Raw genomic sequence first — 10,237 nt, forward strand, 5'->3', positions numbered from 1 at the left:
GAACTCAGTCTGACTTAAAACAAGCTAAGAAGTCCTTTAGGAAGCATCTCCGGGTGTGGAGGGTATGTTGCCCTCTCAAGACCTCTCTCTCCACTTCTTGTTGCTGATTGTTCTGCACCACACATATTTCTCTGGTTTTTAGGGGTTTTTATTCAGTTTAATCCCTCGTGTTTCAAAGAGGCATCAGCATCTTGGGTCCTGCAAGATGACTTTTCAGCTTTCCCCTGGTCTTTGCAAGGTAGAATTATTCCTGTGAGAGTCTGCCTGCTCCCCCAGAAGAACAAAGCAGCTGGGTACCTCCCAGGTAAATAATTCTGTGTCTGCTTCCTTGCACTGAATGAAGCTAGACATTTAAAACAATAATAAAAACAAAAGGCTTGGCAAGGAAAAAAGAAACATTTATATCTATTTTTATTTCTTTGTGGTGGAGGGGAGGTGGGGAAAAGACCTCTCCTTTCCATTGTGCTTTTCACATCAGGTGTCCAGATCATGTCTAGCCTGGAAGTTTGTATTCCTTTTACTGCTGGGTTCTTTTCACAAGACATTCTCTGAGTCTCCTCCAAAGGTTCATCTGTGCTGGTCAGATCCCAACCAAAGGCTACCTCCAGGCTTTAAAAAACCTCCCACTGCTTAAATGAAAATACTTCCCTTCCTCCCCAGCTATCCACACTTGAAAACCTGTTGATTTTCTTCCTCCTCTTCCCTTCCCTTCCCTTCCCTTCCCTTCCCTTCCCTTCCCTTCCCTTCCCTTCCCTTCCCTTCCCTTCCCTTCCCTTCCCTTCCCTTCCCTTCCCTTCCCTTCCCTTCCCTTCCCTTCCCTCCCCTCCCCTCCCCTCCCCTCCCCTCCCCTCCCCTCCCCTCCTCTCCTCGAGTCTCCTCTCCTCTCCTCCCCTTCTTCCTTTGCTTCTCCTCCTCTTCTTCCTTTTCATTTGTTTTTCTACTTCCCTCTCCCATTTCCTGCTGGTATTCACTGTGTGAGTTCTTTGTTTTAGTGGAACAGTAAGAATTGCCTTTAAGCTTAAGAGAAGAGCTGTGCTTAATTCTCGCAGAGAAAAATGGTACTGGGCTGAGCTCCTGCTTGCTACTGCTAAGGCTGAGTGCTGCACAGAATATCCTCACTGCCAGAACACTTGGAGCCTTATTAAAAGCCTTTGCAGAGAAGCCAGAGACTGATGGGCCAGATCCTCTTCTTGAGTAAACTGAATGAGCTTAGAGTAACTTCAGGGAGATGCAACTGATCATTTCTGAGAGAGCCTGGAGAAGAGGAGGCTCAGGGGAGACCTTATTGCTGTCCACAACTACCTGAAGGGAGGCTGTAGCCAAATGGGGGTTGGTCTCTTCTCCCAGGCAAGCAGCACCAGAACAAGGGGACACAGTCTCAAGCTGTGCCAGGGGACATTTAGGCTGGAGGTGAGGAGAAAGTTCTTCCCAGCAAGAGAGACTGGCCACTGGGATGTGCTGCCCAGGGAGGTGGTGGAGTCCCCATCCCTGGAGGTGTTTAGGAAGAGCCTGGATGAAGCACTTGGTGCCATGGTTTAGCTGATCAGATGGTGTTGGGTGCTAGGTTGGACTGGATGATCTCTGAGGTCTTTTCCAACTTTATTGATTCTATGATTCTAAGAAATCATTTCAAAGGTGTAGCTGACCCTTGACCTGACCACTGTGCTCCGTGATCAAGCTGTACAAGATAACAACCAGGAAAGGCTGGGCTTGGCCTCAGCTGAGTTCAATTTCTCACAGATTTCACCAGGAAAAAAAAATCCAACCTGACCCTGTGCCAGCTTTAGGAGACTGACAAAAAAACCTGTTTGAATTGAAGAATTATCTTATTTGAGGCTTATTATTAATGGCTGTGTGGCTGAGGCTCCACCTCACAACCTGAGAGGAAAGATTTGGATAGTACTATACAATAATTGCAAATTTGAGTTGACGGGGGGAAAAATCAGCATTTTAATGTACAGATTTCCATCAGCTGCTTGAGAGAGGATTGCAAAAGGGAAAATGTTTATTTTGAAGAGAGGTTTGGTTTGGTTTTGCTTTGGTTTTTTCTGAAAGTGAAATATTTTGTTGTTCTTGCTTCAGAATATTCCCTCATCCAGGAGTGTGTCCCCTTTCAATTTCTGAATGCTCAGAAACAGAACAGGAAGGCATCCAGGCAGGGTTTGGAAAGGCTCCAGAGAAGGAGACTCCACAACCTCTCTGGGCAGCCTGCTCCAGGGCTCTGCCCCCCTCACTGTTAAGAAGTTTCTCCTCCTGTTGAGGTGCAGCCTCCTGTGTTCCAGCTTGTCCCTGTTGTTCCTTGGCCTGTCACTGGGCACCAGCAAAATGGGCCTGGCACCTTCATCCTGACCCCCAGCCCTCAGCTATTGATAGACATTGATCAGATCCCTCTCAGCCTTCTCTTCTCCAGGCTAAGCAGCCCCAGGGCTCTCAGCCTCTCCTCACAGGGGAGATGCTCAGGTCCCCTCAGCATCCTCCTGGCTCTCCCTTGGCCTCTCTCCAGCAGGTCTCTGTCTCTCTTGACCTGGGGAGCCCAGAACTGGACACAGGATTGCAGCTGTGGTCTCAGCAGGGCAGAGCAGAGGGGGAGCAGAACCTCCCCAGCCCTGCTGGCCACACTTTTCTTACTGCCCCCCAGGACACCCTCTTGGCCACCAGGACACACTGCTGTCCCATGCAGGACTCGCTGTCCAGCAGGGCTGCAAGGTCTTTCTCCAATGAATGAGTTGAAGATGAAGGTAAATTCCCTAACATTTAGCACCTCAGTACTTTAAAAGGTTTGGGATCCTGCTGGGAAACCTCTGGCAGGCTGCTGTGTCTGCAAAGCTTTCTAGTTTGGCAGGGCTCATCCCGGGGAAGTCAGGTTGTGGGCTTGTAATGATCTCTGCACCTAGAGCCGTGGTCACCCACCAGCATTCCACTGTGCTGTGTGCTGCAGACTGAGAGCAAAAAATGTGTTTTCTGGCCTCAAAATACCTCCCTATATAATGCAACCCATATGGGGCTGTTTTTCAGGAGTGGTTTAGAAAAGCTTGCATTAGTAGACCGAAGGTTGACTGTTGGACAAATATAAACCTTCAGGTCAAAAGAGGAAGTAGCAGCTGGCAAGCTTAACCTTTTTGGTGGTCGGTTGGGGGTTTTTTAGAACTCTTTTCACAAATTTTGTCTCTCCCTTTCCCTCTCTCTCCCTTTTCCTCTCTCTCCCCTTTCCCTCTCTCTCCCCTTTTCCCTCTTTCTCCCCTTTTCCTCTCTCTCCCCTTTCCCTCTCTCTCCCCCTTTCCCTCTCTCTCCCCTTTCCCTCTTTCTCCCCTTTTCCTCTCTCTCCCCTTTCCCTCTCTCTCCCCTTTCCCTCTCTCTCCCCTTTCCCTCTCTCTCCCCTTTCCCTCTTTCTCCCCTTTTCCTCTCTCTCCCCTTTTCCTCTCTCTCCCCTTTCCCTCTCTCTCCCTTTTCCCTCTCTCTCCCCTTTCCCTCTTTCTCCCCTTTTCCTCTCTCTCCCCTTTCCCTCTCTCTCCCTTTTCCTCTCTCTCCCCTTTCCCTCTCTCTCCCTTTTCCTCTCTCTCCCCTTTTCCTCTCTCTCCCTTTCCCTCTCTCTCCCCTTTCCCTCTCTCTCCCTTTTCTCTCTCTCTCCCCTTTCCCTCTCTCTCCCCCTTTCCATCTCTCTCCCCTTTCCCTCTTTCTCCCCTTTTCCTCTCTCTCCCCTTTTCCTCTCTCTCCCCTTTCCCTCTTTCTCCCCTTTTCCTCTCTCTCCCCTTTTCCTCTCTCTCCCCTTTCCCTCTCTCTCCCTTTCCCTCTCTCTCCCCTTTCCCTCTCTCTCCCTTTTCTCTCTCTCTCCCCTTTCCCTCTCTCTCCCCCTTTCCATCTCTCTCCCCTTTCCCTCTCTCTCCCCTTTTCCTCTCTCTCCCCTTTCCCTCTCTCTCCCCTTTCCCTCTTTCTCCCCTTTCCCTCTCTCTCCCCTTTTCCTCTCTCTCCCCTTTTCCTCTCTCTCCCTTTTCCCTCTCTCTCCCCTTTCCCTCTCTCTCCCCTTTTCCCTCTCCCCTTTCCCTCTCTCTCCCCTTTCCCTCTCTCTCCCTTTTCCCTCTCTCTCCCCTTTCCCTCTCTCTCCCTTTTCCCTCTCTCTCCCCTTTCCCTCTCTCTCCCCTTTCCCTCTCTCTCCCTTTTCCCTCTCTCTCCCCTTTCCCTCTCTCCCCTTTCTCTCTCTCCCCTTTTCCCTCTCTCTCCCCTTTCCCTCTCTCTCCCCTTTCCCTCTCTCTCCCTTTTCCCTCTCTCTCCCCTTTCCCTCTCTCTCCCCTTTCCTGCATCTTTCTGTATTTCTTGGTTCTGGAAGGATTTGCCAGGCAAATGAAAGCCATCAAATCCCCCATGATTCAGATTGGCTGTGAGGAAGAAGTTGTTCCCCATGAGGGTGGTCAGAGCCTGGCACAGGTTGCCCAGGGAGGTGGTGGAAGCCTCCTGCCTGGAGGTGTTTGCAGCCAGGCTGGATGTGGCTGTGAGCAACCTGCTGTGGTGTGAGGTGTCCCTGCCCATGGCAGGGGCTTGGATGATCCTTGAGGTCCCTTCCAACCCTGACAATTCTGTGACTCTATGATCTGGGGCATTGGAATGCAGACAAAGCACTGAAGAACTGCTGGGGATTCCCTTTTCTTTCTCAGAATGAAGAATTAGTTTAGAAGAGGCTAAGACTGAATCCAGCATCAAAGCTCTGTGCACCTTCTATGATCTAACATCTTGACTCTGTCCCTTAGTGCCAGTAGCAAAAGGAATTGGCCTAAGAAAGGCAGGATGCCTGCTTTGTTGTGCAAGGAGCCTTGCAAGGCTTTTGTTTTGGTTGGTTTGGGTTGGGATTTATTATTCCATTGCCCTCTTCTCAAAATTGAAATCTTATCTCTGTTCTTTTTGATTTATTTTCTTTCCCCTTCGTTGTTTTTCTGGCAAAACCTGGGTAAAAATGGAAGTGCCAGATGGAAAAAGTAGCTTTGCAGGAATGAAAGAGCTGAAGTCCTGGCCTTGGTGTTCAGTTGGTTTGGGTTTTTTTTGACTGAGACAACAACTTCTTTAGATTGTGTAGGTCTGAGGAAGAAGTTCTTCAGCAGGAGGCTGCTGAGACTCTGGCCCAGGCTGCCCAGGGAGGCTGTGGCTGCCTCCTGCCTGGGGGTGCTGAAGGCCAGGCTGGATGAGGCCTTGAGCAGCTGAGTGTAGCTGAGAGGTGTCCCTGGGCATGGAGGGGAGGTTGGGGCAGCTGAGCTCTGAGCTCTCTTCCAGCCTGAGCTATTCTGTGCTTCTATGATTCACTCACACTGATTTTTGAGCTCTCTTCCAGCCTGAGCTATTCTGTGCTTCTATGGTTCACTCACACTGATTTTTCTCTTGATTCCATTTCCCTACCTATAAAAAAGGGAACAGAGCCCTCAAAGGAGCAAGAATCATTTTGGCCTAAAACCTCAAAGTTAGTTTGATACCAAACTTCCCATGAAATAAGTATCTGGGAATTCTACTTCATCTAGGAAAATAAAGATTTTTCTGCTTGTTATTATTCATCCTTCTTTTTCATTCCTCTCTTCTCTCTTCTTCTTTCCTCTCCCCTTCTCTCTTCTTTCCTCTCCCCTTCTCTCTTTTTCTTCTTTCCTCTCCCCTTCTCTCTTCTTCTTTCCTCTCCCCTTCTCTCTTCTTCTTCTTTCCTCTCCCCTTCTCTCTTCTTCTTCTTTCCTCTCCCCTTCTCTCTTCTTCTTCTTTCCTCTCCTCTTCTCTCTTCTTCTTCTTTCCTGTCCCCTTCTCTCTTCTTCTTCTTTCCTGTCCCCTTCTCTCTTCTTCTTCTTTCCTCTCCCCTTCTCTCTTCTTCTTCTTTCCTCTCCCCTTCTCTCTTTTTCTTCTTTCCTCTCCCCTTCTCTCTTCTTCTTCTTTCCTCTCCCCTTCTCTCTTCTTCTTCTTTCCTCTCCCCTTCTCTCTTCTTCTTCTTTCCTGTCCCCTTCTCTCTTCTTCTTCTTTCCTCTCCCCTTCTCTCTTCTTCTTCTTTCCTCTCCCCTTCTCTCTTCTTCTTCTTTCCTCTCCCCTTCTCTCTTTTTCTTCTTTCCTCTCCCCTTCTCTCTTTTTCTTCTTTCCTCTCCCCTTCTCTCTTCTTCTTTCCTCACCCCTTCTCTCTTCTTCTTTCCTCTACCCCTATCTCTTCTTCTTCTTTCCTCTCCCCCTATCTCTTCTTCTTCTTTCCTCTCCTCTCTTCCTCTTCTTTCCTGTCCCCTTCTCTCTTCTTCTTCTTTCCTCTCCCCCTATCTCTTCTTCTTCTTTCCTCTCCTCTTCTCTCTTCTTCTTCTTTCCTCTCCCTTTCTCTCTTCTTCTTCTTTCCTCTCTTCTTTTCTCTTCTCCTCCTTGTTTCTCTCTCTTCTTTCCCCCTCTTTCTATACTTTTCACCTATTTTCATAGAACCATCACACAATGGCTCAGGTTGGAGCTCCTCTGCTCCAACCTCCCCACCATGGGCAGGGACACCTCTCAGCTAGACTCAGCTGCTCAAGGTTTCATTTTGTGTCTACATGCCTGCGTGTATTCAGTTTGGAGTTTCTAAAAGCTTTTAGTGGGGAGGAAAGCCTTTTAACTTCTGTCAGTCTCCACAGAAAGAAAAAAGATATTTCCAGTGGATAAGCCAAGATTTCACTCCTGTGGACACAAAGGAAATCTAAAGGCAGACAGGGAAGTGTTTAACCAGTTGTGGTTGTCTAAAAGAGCTGCTAAAGATAAGGCTTCAATTTCCCACTCCTTGTTGAGCATTTGAAATGCAAACAGACAGTTAATTGCTGTGGTGAGAAAGGTGGATTTGTGCACATACTTCAGGTTGGGGCTAAACTTGGATTCAGACCCAGATCCTGCGGGGGCTTGCCAGATGCTTTGACTTTCTTTTCAGTGGGGGCTTTTGGGGGAGGATAACAAAGCACAGAGAAAACAATCCAAGAGGCTGGAGTCAGGCAAGTCTTGCTTAAAGACCTCAGCATCATCTAGGGCTGCATCTAATCTATAGCTGCATCTAATCTATAGCAAGTCTTGCTCAAAGACCTCAGCATCATCTGGGGCTGCATCTAATCTATAGCTGCATCTAATCTATAGCAAGTCTTGCTCAAAGACCTCAGCATCATCTGGGGCTGCATCTAATCTATAGCTGCATCTAATCTATAGCAAGTCTTGCTCAAAGACCTCAGCATCATCTGGGGCTGCATCTAATCTATAACTGCATCTAATCTATAGCAAATATTGCTTAAAGGCCTCAACATCATCTAAGGCTGCATCTAATCTATAGCTGCATCTAATCTATAGCAAATATTGCTTAAAGGCCTCAACATGATCCATAGCTGCATCTGATCCATAGCTGCATATAATCTATAGCAAGTCTTGCTTAAAGACCTCAGCATCATCTATAGCTGCATCTGATCTGTAGCAAATCTTGCTTAAAGACCTCAGCATCATCTAGGGTTGCATCTTATCTATAGCTGCATCTAATCTGTAGCAAGTCTTGCTTAAAGACCTCAGCATCATCTATAGCTGCATCTGATCTATAGCTGCATCTGATCTATAGCAACTCTTGCTTAAAGGCCTCAACATGATCCATGGCTGCATCTGATCCATGGCTGCATCTGATCCATAGCTGCATCTGATCCACAGCAACTCTTGCTTAAGTAGCTCAAACAAGATCCATAGCTGCATCTGATCCATAGCTGCATCTGATCTATAGCAAGTCTTGCTTAAAGACCTCAACATGATCCATGGCTGCATCTGATCCATAGCTGCATCTGATCCACAGCAACTCTTGCTTAAGTAGCTCAAACAAGATCCATAGCTGCATCTGATCCATAGCTGCATCTGATCTATAGCAAGTCTTGCTTAAAGGCCTCACCATCATCTATAGCTGCATCTGATCCACAGCTGCATCTGATCCATAGCTGCATCTGATCTATAGCAACTCTTGCTTAAAGAGCTCAACATGATCCATAGCTGTATCTGATCCATAAGCTGCATCTGATCCACAGCTGCATCTGATCCACAGCAACTCTTGCTTAAAGGCCTCAACATGATCCATGGCTGCTCCCATCCATGGCTGCATCCAGTCCATAGTTGCATCTAATCCACAGCTGCATCTAATCTGTGGCAAGTATTGCTTAAAGACTTCAACATGATCCATGGCTGCATCCAGTCCCTAGCTGCATCCTTGCCCCGTTGCAGGCCATCCCAGTCAGCGTGCATGTTAGAACGCTAAGCTTTGTGAACTGAAGAGGTCCAAGGCAATAACAAGAAGAATAATACCAATAAAAGACAAAAATAACCTGGTTTTTATCTGTGTGCTTACCAAAAAAAAATTTACTCTTTCAAAAACTGCCAAAAAAGGGGGGGAAAAAAAAATCACTTCTGGGAAACTCCAGAGGCAAACCTAGAGCCAAATCTCTTCTCTTGCTGCTTCCAACTGCTCTGTTTTGCTTCTTCTGTTTCCTTGTCAAAAGTGCCCTGGTTAGGCTGCTTGGCTGAAGCCAGTTGGCTATTTATTCATTGACCTTTGCCCTTTCTTCTAGTCCCTTGATTTCTAATCAGCATTTTCCAAGTCCTTTGTGCTTGGTTCTCCAACCACAGCCACAACAGGCATCGCCCAGCCCCTGGTGGTGCTGTTCAAAGCCATGGCAGCGCTGTCACCTCGCATTCTAGAGCTGACCACACTGCCCAGCACATCTCTCTCCATCAGCTGCTTTCATTGGCAGTTTGACTGAATGGTTTATATCTTTTTTTTTGTGGTTAATTTAATTTCCACACACCCACAAACAACAGAAGGTTCAAAGTGCCTGGAAAATGCAGAATCATAGCGTCAGAGAGTTGTCAGGGTTGGAAGGGACCTCAAGGATCAGCCAGTTCCAACCCCCCTGCCATGGGCAGGGACACCTCACACTACAGCAGGTTGCCCAGAGCCACATCCAGCCTGGCCTTAAAAGACTCCAGGGATGAGGCTTCCACCACCTCTCCCTGTAAAAATCACTTGATGTTAGGAGAGGTTCTGTAAATAGGCTTGGGAGCAATGATTTAGGTGTTTGGAATTAATCAGGCAGCAAACACTTGGAGCTTCTGGATGCACTTTGAAAAAGCCTACAAATGTAAACAGGGTTTTTTTGGTGTTTTCTTTGGTTTTTCTTTTTCATCTCCCCAAGAAGTCTTAATGCAGTAAAGATGTAAGGGAAGAAGTTTAGACTGCAAGTGATCCAGTCAATTCCACTTCAGATGGGGCTGTGGCAGAGCTTTATTGGCTCCCAACCAGATGGAATGAGTCTCCTTGTGAAGGAAGGAGGTTGAACAGGAGCCAGCAGTGTGCCCAGGTGGCCAAGAAGGCCAATGGCATCCTGGCCTGCATCAGGAACAGTGTGGCCAGCAGGAGCAGGGAGGTCATTCTGCCCTGTGCTCAGCACTGGTTAGGCCACACCTTGAGTCCTGTGTCCAGTTCTGGGTCTCTCAGTTTAAGGAGGACAGAGAAGGGCAACAAAGCTGGGGAGGGGTCTGGAGCACAGCCCTGGGAGGAGAGGCTGAGGGAGCTGGGGCTGCTTAGCCTGCAGAAGAGGAGGCTCAGGGGAGACCTTGCTCTCTACAACTACTTGAAGGGAAGCAACCCTTCCCAGGTACCCAGCACCAGAACAAGAGGACACAGTCTCAAGCTGTGCCAGGGGAAGTTTAGGCTGGAGGTGAGGAGAAAGTTCTTCCCATCAAGAGAGATTGGCCCTTGGGATGTGTTGCCCAGGGAGGTGGTGGAGTCTCCATCCCTGGAGGTGTTCAAGAGGGGATTGAATGTGGCACTTGGAGCCATGGTTTAGTAGTCATGAGGTCTTGGTTTACAAGGTTGGACTTGGTGATCTTTGGGATCTTTCCAACCTCATTGATTCTATGATTCTATTATTATTATTATTATTCCTTGTCAGGGTTTCAATATGAATTCAGAGGGAAACAAACAAACAAAACCAAAACCAAAACCCCAAAGCATATTTTTCCTCCTGGGGGAAAAAAAAAAAGAAGTAAAAATGGAATGTTGAAATGAAAGGAAAGAGTCCTTGGGGGCTGCCATCACCAGAACCTGTCAGACACGTTGTCTGTATCGCTGTCTCTCTCTATCTATCTCTCCCTCTATCTATATCATCTATGTCTATGTCTATGTCTATATCTATGTCTATATCTATATCTATATCATCTATATCATCTATATCATCTATATCTATGTCTATGTCTATAT

Source organism: Melanerpes formicivorus, unplaced genomic scaffold, assembly GCF_026170545.1.
Source record: "Melanerpes formicivorus ecotype bairdi unplaced genomic scaffold, bMelFor1.0.p_v2 SCAF_68, whole genome shotgun sequence".
Taxonomy (NCBI): Eukaryota; Metazoa; Chordata; class Aves; order Piciformes; family Picidae; genus Melanerpes; species Melanerpes formicivorus.